The sequence below is a fragment of the Anguilla rostrata genome, chromosome 12, assembly GCF_018555375.3.
Source record: "Anguilla rostrata isolate EN2019 chromosome 12, ASM1855537v3, whole genome shotgun sequence".
Classification (NCBI taxonomy): domain Eukaryota; kingdom Metazoa; phylum Chordata; class Actinopteri; order Anguilliformes; family Anguillidae; genus Anguilla; species Anguilla rostrata.
The window spans coordinates 5068861-5083966 of record NC_057944.1 but is presented as its reverse complement, the minus strand read 5'-3'; the positions used below and the strand labels follow the sequence as shown (position 1 = coordinate 5083966).

The following is a 15106-nucleotide window of genomic DNA, read 5'->3' as shown; positions in this document are numbered from 1 at the left end:
CTGCTTTCCCAACGGCTATTTTGCATCCTGCGACTTGAGTTACAACAGTGAATATGTACGATTCCTAGACGTGCTGATAGGGACCACCCTTTCTCATATTAACCTCAAATACGCAAGACAGGACACTTATACAGTATGCTAGCAAATTTATGTTAAGTTCCATTCATTTATATAGGGTTGTGGATACACGTCCCCTTAGCAACCAAAAGCTAGCGCTGGACCACCTCTGACTTATTTGCCGGCACAGAAAAAAAATCGTGAAAGTGTTGAAAAAATAACCACGGGAGGATAACAAGGACATTTTTTCCTATTTAACTAGGTACAGGTTGTTACCGATATTTCACCTATTTCATATATAGTTGCAAATCAGTTTACGTTTTCCGGACTGTCGAATGAAGGTGGTCGAATAGGTGCTCTCACTGTAGCACTGACTTTGTTTCAGGTAACAAACTCATGATAAGCGATAGCTAATAGCTAGCTGACCAGTAACAAGCCTTCAATAGTTATGAACAATTAGCTAACTAAATTTATTGTAGCTAGCTAGCTAAAAGTAGCTAACATTGTATAAATTATACACAGAAACGTTAGGTCAATGCTAGTAGTTGATACGCTATAGCTACGTTTTGAACGAACGTTATGATACCTGTTTCCAATGACTTGACAGCGTTACATTGCCTGATAATTTTTTGTTGTGGTAACCTAGCAAGATGACCCAAACTATTAAGAGACACAATGTTTTTCCATGCATGCTATACAAAAAAATACCTATAGTAATTGCATTGGCTACACATGCTGCCCAGCACTAGCCCCATTTTGTGTCTCATGTAATCATCGTTTTTAAGCAATATCATAGAAAGAGTGCACTTTTTACACAGGAATGTGCATGTAACCCAGAACAGTTATGGATTATGCAAGGAATGTATGATGCTCCGCAAGGTGCAATACTGTCAACAGTTATCTGTTTCTGTCGCTTGTTTTTCTGGTAGTGTAACGTTATCGCATTTGAGTTTGGCCAAGTAACGGTCCTTTTCTTCGACTGGTAACCCCAAATAATACTGGCTTGTCATAGTTTTAACTAGCTAGCTAACATAATTTACTTGTTATTTATTTTGCTTGCTATCAGAAATAGTCTAAAGGGACTCTGTTGTTATTGATTGTTTGCGGAAGTCTGCCGGAAGTTAAGTTAGGGCCAGAACAACGCACATGCGCAGTAACGTTTGTTTATGTTGTCACCGTTGAAAGCGTCTATAGAATTCTGTCTCCAGTTCGAACATAATGGTCAGCTCTCCAATAGTCATATTATCCAATGTCTCTAACCTTCAAAAGTGTCTTTGACTACTTTTTTAAACTGTTATTATGTTAATTATTGTGGAAAATGCAGGTTCAGAAAGTAAAATTCCTCCACAGCATTTTCATACAATCACCTGAGTTTTCTAATTGGCAGCCATGAGGTAGAACTAGTAAGTGAAACCAGCTGGGTATTCATGGTTAGAAGAAACACATGGCCGGACTTCTACTCTCTGACCCCCTGGACTTTCCACCTCTGATAAGTTTGATTTGATTAACATATATACTACAAAATCTGTGATTACATACAGAGCTAGGGAACAAACAAACAAACAAACAAAAAAAATAAATAAAACAAGCTAGCATTACAGAACTGGTAGCATAACTAATTGGTTGGATGATAGTTTGCCAGCTTGTTACCTTATGAGAGCTAGCAATAGTTATATTCTCTCTCTCTCCCTGCATGGATCACCTGCAGGTTTAAAAAAAGAAGTTAATTTCTTCCTCCCTCCGATGGGAAACGAATTTGGCAGTTATTTCAAGGTGTTTACTCAGACGCACGCATCAAAGTCCCTCTGGCTCCAGGTAATGGCCGCTCGCACACCTCCCACTTGCTGCCATGTATGAGGGGGGAAAACGACAGCTCTGCACGATTATAATTATTCAGAGTCACCCCCCTGAAGATTAAACGCATGAGACAAATCCAACACCCTCACCCAGCACGTGTTCCCGCCGACTCTGCCACATGTGAAGCTCTGTTACTCAAACATCCGAATGCGCGAAACATCGAAAATCGAAACAGGTCTTGGACTCGCAAGCCAATTGACACGTCAAGGTCTTGTGTTTTCTTTTTCTTTTTTTTAAAATGAGTGCTCCACATGGTATCCCCGGAGACTCTGTTGGAAACAGCCTGCAGAACAGGATGAAGAACACAAGATGAGTTTTTCCCCCCCACTGTTGATCTGAATTTCATTTAATTGTTTTAAGATTGGGAGAAAAAGCAGAGCAAGAGAACAGGATTTCTTTAAAAAAAGGCTTGGTAGCATGAGTGGTACTTCTTTGTGGTGATGAATGACAGTTTGTGTTTGGGAGGTATAGTGCAGGGGTGAATTGTGCCTCATTTTCAGTTACGACTGGGAGGTTTTCCAAGCCGCTTCAGAGCAGCTGTCGTGCATTTATCACAAGACATTCTTGTGCGTAGACCACGGGTTTTAGAACAGCACATAAAGGATAGAAACCCTTACCGTGCATGCACACAAACACACGTACACACGCACGCACGCACATGCAAACACGTACACAAACACGTGCACATGCATGCACGCACATGAAAACATGCACACAGACACACACACACACGCACACTCACACAAACAAACACACACACAAAGAAAAGACCGCAGACATTTCGAATGAGCCCACTTTTTATTATAGAAAATTTTTTTCACACACCATAAAAATTACATGTACAAAACTATAAGATTTGAAAGTTATGTACAGATTTAAAAAAAAAAGGAAAAAAAGAAGCCAAAGAAAAATGACGAGGGAAATTAAAGGAATGGTGGTGGGGGGCAGAGGAGGATCATGGGAATTATTTAATCCAGGGCCTGAGGGCTGTGTTCGATGAGATCGAGTGGCGTGGCTGGCTTTTTTATAATGTTATCAGTGCTCGCTGGAGAAGGGACGGGGAGGGTGGGGAGGATTAAGGTGACGATGCTCCGAAGATGTGCGGTTTGCTTTGCCCGGGGTTTTTGGTGCTCGCGGGCTCTGGACGGACGAAGCAAGGCGCGCCACCTGCGGAGAGAACAGAGGCCTGGTTAGCCGACGGTGAACCCGGACGCTGACGCTGCGCCCCAGGGGCAGACAGCTCCGGGCCCCAGGGGCAGACAGCACCGGGCCCCAGGGGCAGACAGCACTGGGCCCCAGGGACAAACAGCTCTGGGCCCCAGGGGCAGACAGCGCTGGGCCGCAGGGGCAGACAGCGCTGGGCCGCAGGGGCAGACAGCACCGGGCCCCAGGGGCAGACAGCACTGGGCCTCAGGGACAGACAGCACTGGCCCCAGGGCAGACAGCCGGGCCCCAGGGGCAGACAGCACTGGGCCCCAGGGACAGACAGCACTGGGCCCCAGGGCAGATAGCTCGGGCCCCAGGGGCAGACAGCACTGGGCCCCAGGGACAGACAGCACTGGGCCCCAGGGGCAGATAGCTCCGGGCCCCAGGGGCAGACAGCGCTGGGCCCAGGGACAGACAGCTCTGGGCCCCAGGGGCAGACAGCACTGGGCCCCAGGGACAAACAGCTCTGGGCCCCAGGGGCAGACAGCACTAGGCCCCAGGGACAGACAGCGCTGGGCCCCAGGGGCAGACAGCGCTGGGCCCCAGAGACAGACAGCGCTGGGGCCCAGAGACAGACAGCACTGGGCCCCAGGAGCAGACAGCTCCAGGCCCCTGGGACAGACAGCTCTGGGCCCCAGGGGCAGACAGCGCTGGGCCCCAGGGACAGACAGCTCTGGGCCCCAGGGGCAGACAGCACTGGGCCCCAGGGACAGACAGCGCCGGTTCCCTCTGATCACTGTGCCTGCTCATTCTTCTGCCCCTTGGGGCTTGTAGGGCTGCAGTGGCTTCATCAGTGGCTAAAACTGATTCGCTGTCAAAAATGCTGACACCGTCACACGAGAGAGACTTTGCTGCTACCCTGCCTCCAAGTCACTCATCTCTGTTTGCCTGTTCTGTATATATATAACATGAACAGTAGGATGCTGAAGATTACCGAAACACTTCAGAAAAGATGAAAGACGTGAAAGACGTGCAAATGAGGTACTGATGAGGATCATCACATTGAGGTCGTGAGATTTCCACGTTGGAGATCGCACAGAAAAACGAACAAAATTACATTCGATTTTTAGTTTTAATCTAACATTTTTTGATTAAAAATGCTTAAATGGGTGTTCCAAGAATGACACTGGCAAATTTATACCACACAAGACTACATCACAGCAATGTACAACTGAATGATGACACTGCACTCGTATACTTAGCTTATGGATTTTCTGTTTTAAAAAAAGTTCTTTGAGGGAACTATTTCCCTTGTTTCGTGTGAAGCGAAAACGAAACAAAAAAAACCCCACAATTTCAGTTTACCAACAAACAGAAATAGTTAGCAAGAAGTCACAGAATATATTTATTCCTCTGCTCTACTATTTGAAGGCTTTAATTGGCTATGATTGACACTTTCTTACCCCTCCTCTTTAACTTTTGTCTCCCCTCCACCTCCATCCCTGAGTCAGACCAGAAGCAAACTGGTGTCCAAACTGGTATTCCAGGTGTCCAGAAAGTCAGATGATGGAAGACCAGCCAATCAGAAGAGGGGTCAACTATATATATATGAAACCATATTTAACATTTGTAGAAAATCAGAATAATTATTAAACTGAGTTAATATACACAATGGGGTTCACTTGCTCACCTCTTCCTCTTTGCTAGCCTGCTGTTTTTTAACCATTCCTGCAAATGACAATAAAATTGGAATGGAACTATACTCCAAAAAAAGCTATCATTACACCTGTTTAAATGTGTTAGAGTAAAAGAAGACAGCTTGCATATCAGTTACATAATCTGCTGTTTGTCCATGTGATAGTATTGATTTGTATGACTTTGTTGAAAGTTAAAATGCTCTAAAAGCTGACAAAGCAGCTCAAGGAAAACTGCAGGACATATTATATGAACTCGTTCTTGGGAAAAAAGTAAGTTCTGTCCTCTGATCCCAAGCTCTTATTTTGATATGTTCCCATCAGTAATCCTGTACCCATGCAGTAAGTTATATAATTTTCCCGCAGTAAGTTTGTGACTAAATTCCATTTCACAATTTGCACACGGTTATTTGCGTCTTATATCTAAATTTATGTTTTCACATCCCAAGTGTATGTGTGGTTGTGTTCTGCATTTTAAAATAACCCAAATATTTCAGTTACATTTCATCCAAAGCGCACGTGGGACACAGGACAAAACATTCACACAGAGAAAAAAAGATTGCCCAAAGCAAAAAACCTCCCTCCCTGCAGACTCTGTTCTAAAATTTTCATTACCGTGGTTCTAGATATTAAAAGAACCTGTTTAATACCTTTCACATTGAAGATGCTGCGTGTAATTTGGCTAATTTTTTTTTTGGGGTACTCAATTTGATGATGTGGGGGATTAAAACAGAGCTACTCTTGACTGCTGAGAGGCTTGATGAGCAGAAGTGCCATATTCTGTAGTGATTTAAGCATGACAATTACAGTGGAGAGCACACTATTCTATATCTCAGGCATTGTCAGGTCTACGTGCTCCCCGGATGTTTAATATTGAGTTTTTTTTCCTCTAATGGCAAAGTCCCACATTAAACTCTCTGGAAACAAAGAATCCACATGATTTATTCCTGTAATGTAATTGTGTTGGCTAGCTAGCTTGCTATCCTCTGAGGCTGTAAGTTTTATTTTTTCCTTCCCCCACACACGATAATGGCTGGTCATGTCAGCCAATAGCTGGCTTTACTTAAAAAAAAAAAAAAAAATACTTCTTTAAGCACTTCTTTGCTGGGCAATATCTCCAGTACAATAGTTCTTTCATTTAAGGGGCACAATGCTCAACATAAATCTTTCAACCGAGCATTCGCTGAATGATTTTGTTTTTTTGTAATTTGCGCCCACACAGTGCACACACCAGCTCTGTGGGGCTGCAAAGCTGCTGCATACAACACCGAGAGTCAGTGCGACTCCAGAAGCACACACACACATGTACACACGCACATGCACGTATGCACATGCACACACGCGCACACACAGCTGTTTTTATTCAAGAAAAAAGATTCAAAGCAGCACCATTTTGACTGAGTAGGGGAAAACACCTCCACAAATTGTAGAATAGTGAGGATAAATAATTTAAACGTGTCCGTTTTAACAATCCTCACAAGTAGACACCACGGGAAGCACGAGGTATAAATATATTACCTCATGTGATGATCAAATGGTGCAAAAGTATAATTAGTCTCAGAATTAATCAGTCTCATAAAATTAATTAAATCATGATTATAAATTTCAGTATTAAATAAAAACAATAACCAATGATATAACTGGTAAGCAGTCTTTGAGGTGGTAGGTTCAAGAATTTATCTGAATGATAATCGGATCGATGATGAGGTTTAATAAAATAGAATTAATTAAAACAAACAACAAACATATAAATTATTAAAGACTAAATAAAGGAAGATATGCTAGATTGTTCAGTGTGTGTGTGTCTAGTCATGTGTGTGTTCACCAGCGCATGTGGGGCAGGGAACAAAGGCTCTGTTGGAGCGAAATTATGAATCAACTTTTAGCATGTGCTGCTAAACCTGGTCTGGAAATCAGGGGAATGGCGTGGATAAAAGGCTACTGAAGTTAGCTACGTCTAGCTAATTTCAGCATACCTTTGAATTCTAAATACAGAGACCATATATCGAATGAGTATATGCTAGTGCATGAGAGATCACATGCACAGATCTCAGTGAAAAGGAACGCGTACTGTAAGCTAATGTTAGTAATAGAGTATATACATTAGTTATAATCTAAAACAACACTGCATACAATCAATAACACAGTTCCTTGAAAACAAAGAACAAACAGAAGTTTCCTAAGCTAGTTGTTGCCTGGATGTTTGTCAGTCTTACTGCAGGAACGCAGATGGGTCCAGGCTTGCCCAAAGGAACTTTGACTTGGCCATCGGCTCTGAATCTCTGTTGCACCGTCAGTAACAGTCAGTTGTGCTATTTTTTCTCTTGTCTGGTCCACTGGCTCCTCATTTTAAATTGACACTGACCGCAGCATCAGCAGGGTAAACCCGTGACCTTGTTTTCACCTTAGAATCAGTTAGATTCACCGTTCAGTAATAAACTGCTTTAACTGATAAAATAATTGCTGAGTATCAACTCAAAACCTGCTGACCCTACGGCTTAAAGAAAAGCAGTCAATACCAAGGGCCTACAGTCTGGGCTGGAATACTGACCCTGTAGATGGGAGCACTGCAGGGCTCTGGATGATTGGCTGTGGTCTTACCCAGTGAGCGAGGGTTTTGTTCATCGCCATTGTCATGGTCACGTGCAACAGCGGCTGCCAAACAAGTTCCTTTTCGTAGCGCAATGCTAATTGGCCGCTGTAGACATCAGGCTACTACATAACTACCTAACCTCTCACATCATTGGCCAGTGAGGGTGGTGTCAAAAAACCTCCTTCTTGAATGATAAGCGTGTACTTGCAGTCTGTCTGACCCCCTGCGTCCTGTGTGCAGGGGGGAAGCCACAGCTGGATGAACACGTTTCACAGAACTCGTTTCACACTCGCTAGTGTGCTCTCAAGCTCCCAAACCCTCAAAGCACATTAAACCAATGAAACAGGTCTGCAAACATGACTAGGCTTTCCAGATTGGGGGAAAAGAAAAACGAGGACATCGCCCAGAAGGTTTTCAGCAACCGTGGCAGATGGCGCACGTGTTTAAAGTAGAAAGAACAGAGTCTACAGGAGTATTCATGAACAGGTTAGGCCAATGGACAAAAAAATGTTTTCGCAAAACAAAAGTTTTGAGTGATTTTCTGCTTTGGATGTGATTAGACATGTGCCCAATACGGACAGTCTTGATGTAACAGGACCCGATATAAAAGGTCTCATAAATAATTCATGGTGTTGCAATAAAAATCATACAGGTGGAAGGGTCTCTACATGGGTTCATGTCTCTGTGGTAGCTCACAATAGAAAGTGGCAAGGGGCACATTTTATTGGGAAAAATTGATTTACTTGTACAAGTATTTCACCCTCTACTCTCAGTGCAATGCATTTTCATTATCTAAGGAATCAGAAGGAAGACTCTTCCAACAACTTACCATTACTTGTTTCCAGTATTGGCCTATAGGAAAAGTAAAAGCCACTTATTGTATATTAACAAGCAAATTAAAAATGTTTAAATACTATGTTATACTTCCAATTTTCTTCCTGTCTGCCACTAATCCTTAAAATGTACTCTGAAACCAGTTGGTCCAGGTTTGCTCTTACAAAACAATATTATAAAAAAATCCCACACACAATGACAAGACCCAAGTTAGCATAACGAGAGTGCTTCCTCAGCCAAGGTGCACGCCGAAAATGAAAGGTGCAGATTGTGGGTTTATGTGGAAAATTTACTGTTGCTTAGAATCCACTAAAGGTTTTCAAATGGGCCAAATGAGTTCTTATTCCTCATCAAAACAAAGAGCTTTCCGAACAGACACCTGCTGTTATAAAAGCAATAATTTGCGGTTTTCTGCAAAGTTACTGTTTAAATTAGTCACTCAGGGCTCCTGGCCCTGAAGTAGAAATTATATCCCCAGTTCTAAGCAATTTGGGTGAAATATTTGATGAAAGGGCTTTTAAAACAGAAAATCCATAAAGAACGATGCATAATTTTCATTCTTTAATGCAAACTTCAGTGCATATATGTGTCCGTTTTTGAGGCTGGAGTTTATTAATGGATAAAGCGTGTCTCCACAGCCCCTGGACACAGTGCTGCTTGTACTTTGAATCAATGCATGCAGCTGCACATTACATACGTGAGACAAGGTGAAAGATATTTATGGACTTCTGAATTCTAGAATTAATTCTGAAATTGCATGCATTATTTTGGGAGTATTAATGACAAGGGAAGATAGTTATATCAATATTATTGCAAAATAACTATATAGTGTATTGCATAGGAACATTTTATTCATTTTATATTTCTGTTTATTTAATAACTGAGGAAGCTAGACCAGGTAAGCTAGCTTGCTGTTTAATCACATGGCCGGAAGCTACAGAAAGAATTGTGTTTTGGCTGTTGATCTCACCCATCCATACACTTGATTTTTTCTGAGTATTCTTGATTTACTCATAGTAGAGACCACAGGCTCAAGTCAGTCCCATTCCAAGGTGTGCGAAAACAGGGAGCAGTACAACAGTTCACCCCCCTTTTCATTATTTGCCTTGCACCAGCAGCGGATGGTATGACCAGTACCATGACAATGTGGAATTGTGTGAGGGGTCCAACCACTGCAGGTGCTGGAACTGATTTTTTTCTGTTCTAAAAGTGTTTACACTGCAAAAACTATACATCGTAGAGCAAAGAAAATCGGCAGGTCCGTTCCCATTCCCATGTGCTATTCAGGTGAGAAAACCTACCCAGATTAGCCTGATGGTGGCGCTATAGACAGAAAGTGACACTGTTTCGGGCCGTAGCAGAGCTCAACAGTGTGTGTTGGAAGTGGACCACCTTTTCTTTATTGTGAGAGCTCAGCAGTGTGTTGAAAGAGGATCACCTTTTCTTTATTCTGAGAGCTGAGCAATGTGTTTTGTAAGAAGAGACTACAGAAGCTTTCAGGCTTTCTCACTCTGTTCTGTTTTTGAACATTGCTATTTTGTGGGTGTTTTTTTTTTTTTTTTTTTTTTTTGAGGAGTTTGAGTTCTGCAGTCCACCTTTGAAATGGCATTATTATTATTGCTATTAAATTATATGCTTTTACATATTAGGACATAACTAATCCTCATCTAGGTCTCACCAAGTCCTGAAGAACCAAATTCTAACCTCAATGACAAACACATCCTGAATCAGATTTTACTTCATTATTTATTCAACCAAAAATAAGCCAACATACAGAAGCCATCTGTGAAAACATAAATGCACCCCATGATTCAGTAGCTTGTAGCACCCACTTTAGTAATAACCTAGACTAACCATTTTATGTATGAGTATCAGACCCTCCCCTCCTTACTAAACTGTCTATTGATGATTTAGGGAATTTGTTTATTCACAGCTCTCTCAGAGTCCCATGACATCTCAATGGGGTTGAGGTTTGGCCATTCCAAAACCCTGATTCTTTTCTTTTTCAGCTATTCTGTTGATTTACTGGTGGCAGGGTTCGTACGGTCATGAAAAACCTGGAAAAGTAATTGAAATTGAAAATGCAATTTCCAGGCCCTGGAAAAGTTATGGAAAATAATATTTTTTGAAAAGTTTTGGAAAAGTAATGGAAATATAGCTACAGTTGCATCAAATACAATGGCTAATTAATCCAATCATAAAAATAGTATGTATAGTAATAAAACGTAAATTGGCACGTAACCTTCGCGGTATTTTGGTGGTGTGAGAAGTTAATTCGGTCTGGCTCAGTCTGTTTACAGGCACGCTTCTGCTAATGTAGCAGTTAGTAAACGTAGGCCCTACTGTGCCAACAATATGCCAGGGAAGTGTGCAGCTTCAATAATATATCAGGGCTCGAAATTAACTTTTTTTACTTGGTAGCACTGGTGCTACCCATTTCAAAAAGTTAGGAGCACCCACCAAAATGTAAGGAGCACCAACAATATATGCAATAGATTTTTTATTAATAAAAAATGACAATAACAGTACGGGTTACAAGTAACAGTTAAACTGTCACGCCTAAAATGTGTCGACTCATCAAGGAATTGCGTGTTATGCATTCAAACGACAAAGCGCTTCTCGTCACATTAATACCGCTAATTAAATCAACCGCCAGTAAACTGCATCGGAGAAATTAGCTGTTTCAACCGGGTCGCTACACAAAACGCTACGTTAATGTTTCAAAAAAAAATATGCCGTAATCGTTCGCTTCAACTTTTCAGCTTTCGATAACGCTAAAAATGAACCTAAACTTTTGTCTTCAGGTAACAAGTAACGCATTAGCTCTCTGTGTCGCGTGACAGTGGAGTGCTGCAAAAGGGAGTGATTGAAGGCTAATATTAACCTATTTAAAATCAGCATTAAAGGTAAGAATGTCAAGCTCACGATTGATTATGATTAGAAGGGTCGCCGTCAGCTCACAAGGCACATACTGAGTGTACTAACTAGCGAATGTACAGAGAAAGAGACGTTCGACTGAAAAAAGAAAAAAAAAAGGTTGCCCCAGAACAATTATTTGCACTCGCACAAATGCTCCCAATTATATTTCGAAGTCGCACAGATTAAATTTTGGGAGCATATGCGACCAAAATGGTCGCAATTTCGAGCCCTGTTTGAGACATTGACGAAAATGTTAAACTATTCGAATTAAAATATGAAAGAATGTATCTAAGTGTGTCTGTCTGGTGTGTATTTGTTTTAGAGAGGCACCATATGTTTCATATGCAGACCTAATTTTACTTAGTGTTACAATAAATAATTTTAAATCGTCCCGCTGAGATAAAGTCATTTGTTTTGGTCATGGAAATTCAGTTAAAGGTTGTGGAGAAGTCATGGAAAAGTAATTGAAAATCATTGGTGAAAAAGTGTATGAACCCTGTGGTGGGCTTTGGGTCATTGTCTAATTATTTTTACACCTTTATTTTACCAGGAAGTCCCATTGAGATCAAAATCTCTTTTGCAAGAGAGACCTGGCCGAGGTAGCAGCCGTATAATTGCATGATCCACATTTAGCCAAGCTTTAGCTGTAGGACAGATGGTCTCACGTTTTCCTCTAGAATACAGATGAATCCATTGTGGACTCAGTGATTGTGAGGCATCCAAGTCCTGTGGCTGCCAAAAATCCCCACATCATCACCCCTTGACCACCATGATGGTTGATGTTTGGCATGAGATTACTGGGCGGTATTTGAGTTTTGGCCAAACAACTCCACTTCAGTATCATCTGTCCAGTGGACAGTGTTCTGGAAGTCTTGTGGGTCGTACAATTTTGTCCTTTGAATGCTGTGTTAACACACACCAGTATTCTCCAGACTAAACTCTCAAAGTTTCTGCTTTTATATAAAAGCAGTTGCACTTCCTGTTTGCCAACTAATTGTGCACACTTGGTTAGCAGCACCTGATTCTAATTACCTTCTAAAATGATCTGGGAGCAGTAAGGGTGTACTGAGTTTTTCCACACATGGCTTCTATATAGTGAGTTATTTCTGGTTGAATAATAGAAAACACAAATGTTGCTTATTTATCATACAAATGCACTGTTAGGATTTTCTGAGGATTAGATGAGGGTTAGTTGTGTTCTAATAAGTAAAGCCATAGAACTGAAGCAGGGTGTACTTTTTCACATCACTGTCGTTCGCTAGATGACTTCCCAGTGTCAATATACCAACTGATCTCAGGGACAAATATTCTAGATTTCTATTCAAGGCTCAAGTAACTATCATTTCCCAATCTCAAATGGCCTGATTCAATTTACATTGTTTTTCTAAACCACATTGTTTTTTCCCCCTAAACTTTACCAATTTGATTATGCGTCTTTTAGTTTTCTCCAATTAGTTTTCTCCAAGCAGTCTGGTAAATTCAGTGATTGTCAGAATGAAGTTGTCAACAGTGTGCTTTTGAGGACCTAAAACTATTTGTCCTTGACAAATGAGACCTGAATCCATCCGAATGATTGCCATGGGTTGTAGAGTTTTTGGGGTCAAGGATCATTCATACAGGGCCATAAATTTCCCTGTACAGGTGTCATGGGAATCTGAATTGAATCCTATATTAATTTGCAATAGTTAGACGCTTGGTGGTGATTTCTTCCATATCAAATCCTCCACTGACATTTTTCTGACCTTGGATAATTAATTTAAGTGGGACAAAAGCATACATACTCGTGTTAGGACGTTCACTTTTTTTCACAACAATGTTGTTAACCTCTCATAACAAGATTACGCCAAGAGAGGTTAATTAGTATCAAGGCTTTCTCCCATGTAAACAAGACTGATAAGAGGATAAAAAAATTAAAAATAAATTAAAACAAAATACACGCAGGTATTATAAGGCTGTGTTTCTCACTGGGCCTGTGGTGATTAATGAATACTAAATAGAAAATTACTTCTCCTACAGAGATTAATGCTGTTTGGAGGGAAAAGGTGCTTTGCACATTTTAAAATTCAAGTGGCAGTTTGAAGTAAGGTTGTTATTTCAAGAAATACACATCGAAATCGATGCAGTGGTTTTTGCTTCATTTTGGGGGTGTGCAGCTGCAGTAAAAAAAAGAAAAAAAATGAACACACCATCCATCTTGACTTTATACCTCACTTTAACTTTTAATTTGGCTCATTTCTCAGAAATGCATCTGTATTGGGGATCGATAGCGCGATCTCGTGGTTCGGCCAGTGATTGGTATGCCCGCCATTGGTTTTCGGTCTTGCGAGAAGGCGATGAGGCGGGAGTCGGGGCCACAGCGGCTATGAATGGCGTAGACATCCACAAACGCCCGCGTACGAACAAGTGCGAACCGCGCGCGGACAGGCCCCAGCTTTTCAATCACTGCCACTTCTATAAATCAAGGCCATATTTCTTTTGTGTCCAACCATCGCCTCTGAACAAATGAGCGGGAGAAGAAATGTTCTAATACAGCCAGTGCCGCTGCTTTTCCCAAGGTCAAGCCGCTGGTATTGACAGAGGACCAATGCTATCTGGGGCTTTGTGTTCCCCCACACGCCTTCCCACCACTTTCATTGCGCTTTGTCATTTTTGTGTTTTGGTACTCCGCCCCCCCCCCCCACAACACCCCCCACCCCCCACCCCCTCACCCTCGCCTGCCAGCCACACATCTTCAGCCAAGCTCCACTCTGCCCCTTCTTTTTTTTCTTAAATCTGCCTAAAGGGCAGCTTGTGGCATAAATCATGTGTGCCGCGGGGAAATGCAGCCTTGTCGATCTATAATTCATGACTCTGTTGCTCCATTTCGTAGCGATGATATTTAATAGCCTGGCCTGTCAAGTGAAACATCGTTTGCGTGTAATCACGCTCGATCACCTTGTAATCACCTTGTTGTACAAATTGTTGGAGCACCTTGAGGTTACAGCCAATGAAACCTCTTTCAAGCGAACCTGGCTTTACATCGAATCGGAAAGTGTTATTTTGAAGTTAATGCACCTTGTCATGAACATATTTTGTAGGGCCCATATGCTATAATTTGATGTGAAATGAAGGCATGAAGCCAGCCATACAAAGAAATAGATACTGTAGAAGGCCATGATTTGTTCTACTTCAATTATGCCGCTGAAATATCTTTATTTCCATGAATGGTTGTCTTTAACTGGGAAAGAAATTGCTAAAACGACAGGCTATAATTTGCAACGCTGAGGTCAATTTGCATGTTATACTTCAATTATACCTTTGTAATACAGGTGCATTCCCTTTTGTTTACTCCCATGGATGGTTAATTGATTTAAATTGTAAACCCAACAAAACTGCAGCACACAAATTTAGAGTGAGCAAAGCACAATTAATGACAAGTGCTTACAGAGTTGGCGGCAATGTGTACGGATTCTAGGAGGCGTTTCTGCTCTGGCTATCTGTGTTTACCACCGCTGATGCAGGACACCCTGGAGTGCACCTCTCCCTCCGTTACTCATTAAGGTGTCAATTAACTCTGGACCTAATGTGGCCGATCGCTTGACTTCCCAAAGACCCGCGTGCCCTTTAATTAGTGCAAGTCTGTTTGCTCCAATTTACATGCCCAACTAGAAGGCTGGCAGGGGTTGTTTCTTTGAGAAAGGAATCAGTCAAAATGCTTTCCACGACAGCTGCTACACCTCAGTCTAGGGTTTCACTCACCTGAAGGGTTGGCTCGTCTTTTTGAGTTCTTTGCTAAAAGTGTATAAATACCCCTGCTTCACTGACTGCTGCAAATAAACTGTGTTGAGTTAGCAAGGGCATAGGCTGAGGACCAAAAACAGCTGACAAAAATAACCACCAGCAGAATAACCATCATTTTCACTAAAGATAGGATTGCAAAATGTGATTATGCTATGAAAGGTTCAACTAAAGGACGTGCTTTGAAAGCAAAGCCCCTCCCCCCTCCAAAAAACAAAACAAAACAAAA

The 15106-nt window shown here is 41.7% G+C and overlaps 1 protein-coding gene across 2 annotated transcripts in view; it reads right to left on the bottom strand.

The window, feature by feature from the left end:
* Window positions 1–2689: 2689 nt before the first annotated feature.
* Window positions 2690–15106, bottom strand: part of zgc:172282 (leucine-rich repeat and fibronectin type III domain-containing protein 1-like protein) — a 119297-nt gene continuing 106880 nt past the window's right edge. For both annotated transcript variants that reach the window (XM_064301892.1, XM_064301891.1), the window contains one exon: window positions 2690–3081. The gene's annotated coding sequence lies outside the window, so the exon portion shown is untranslated. The remainder of the gene's footprint in view (window positions 3082–15106) is intronic.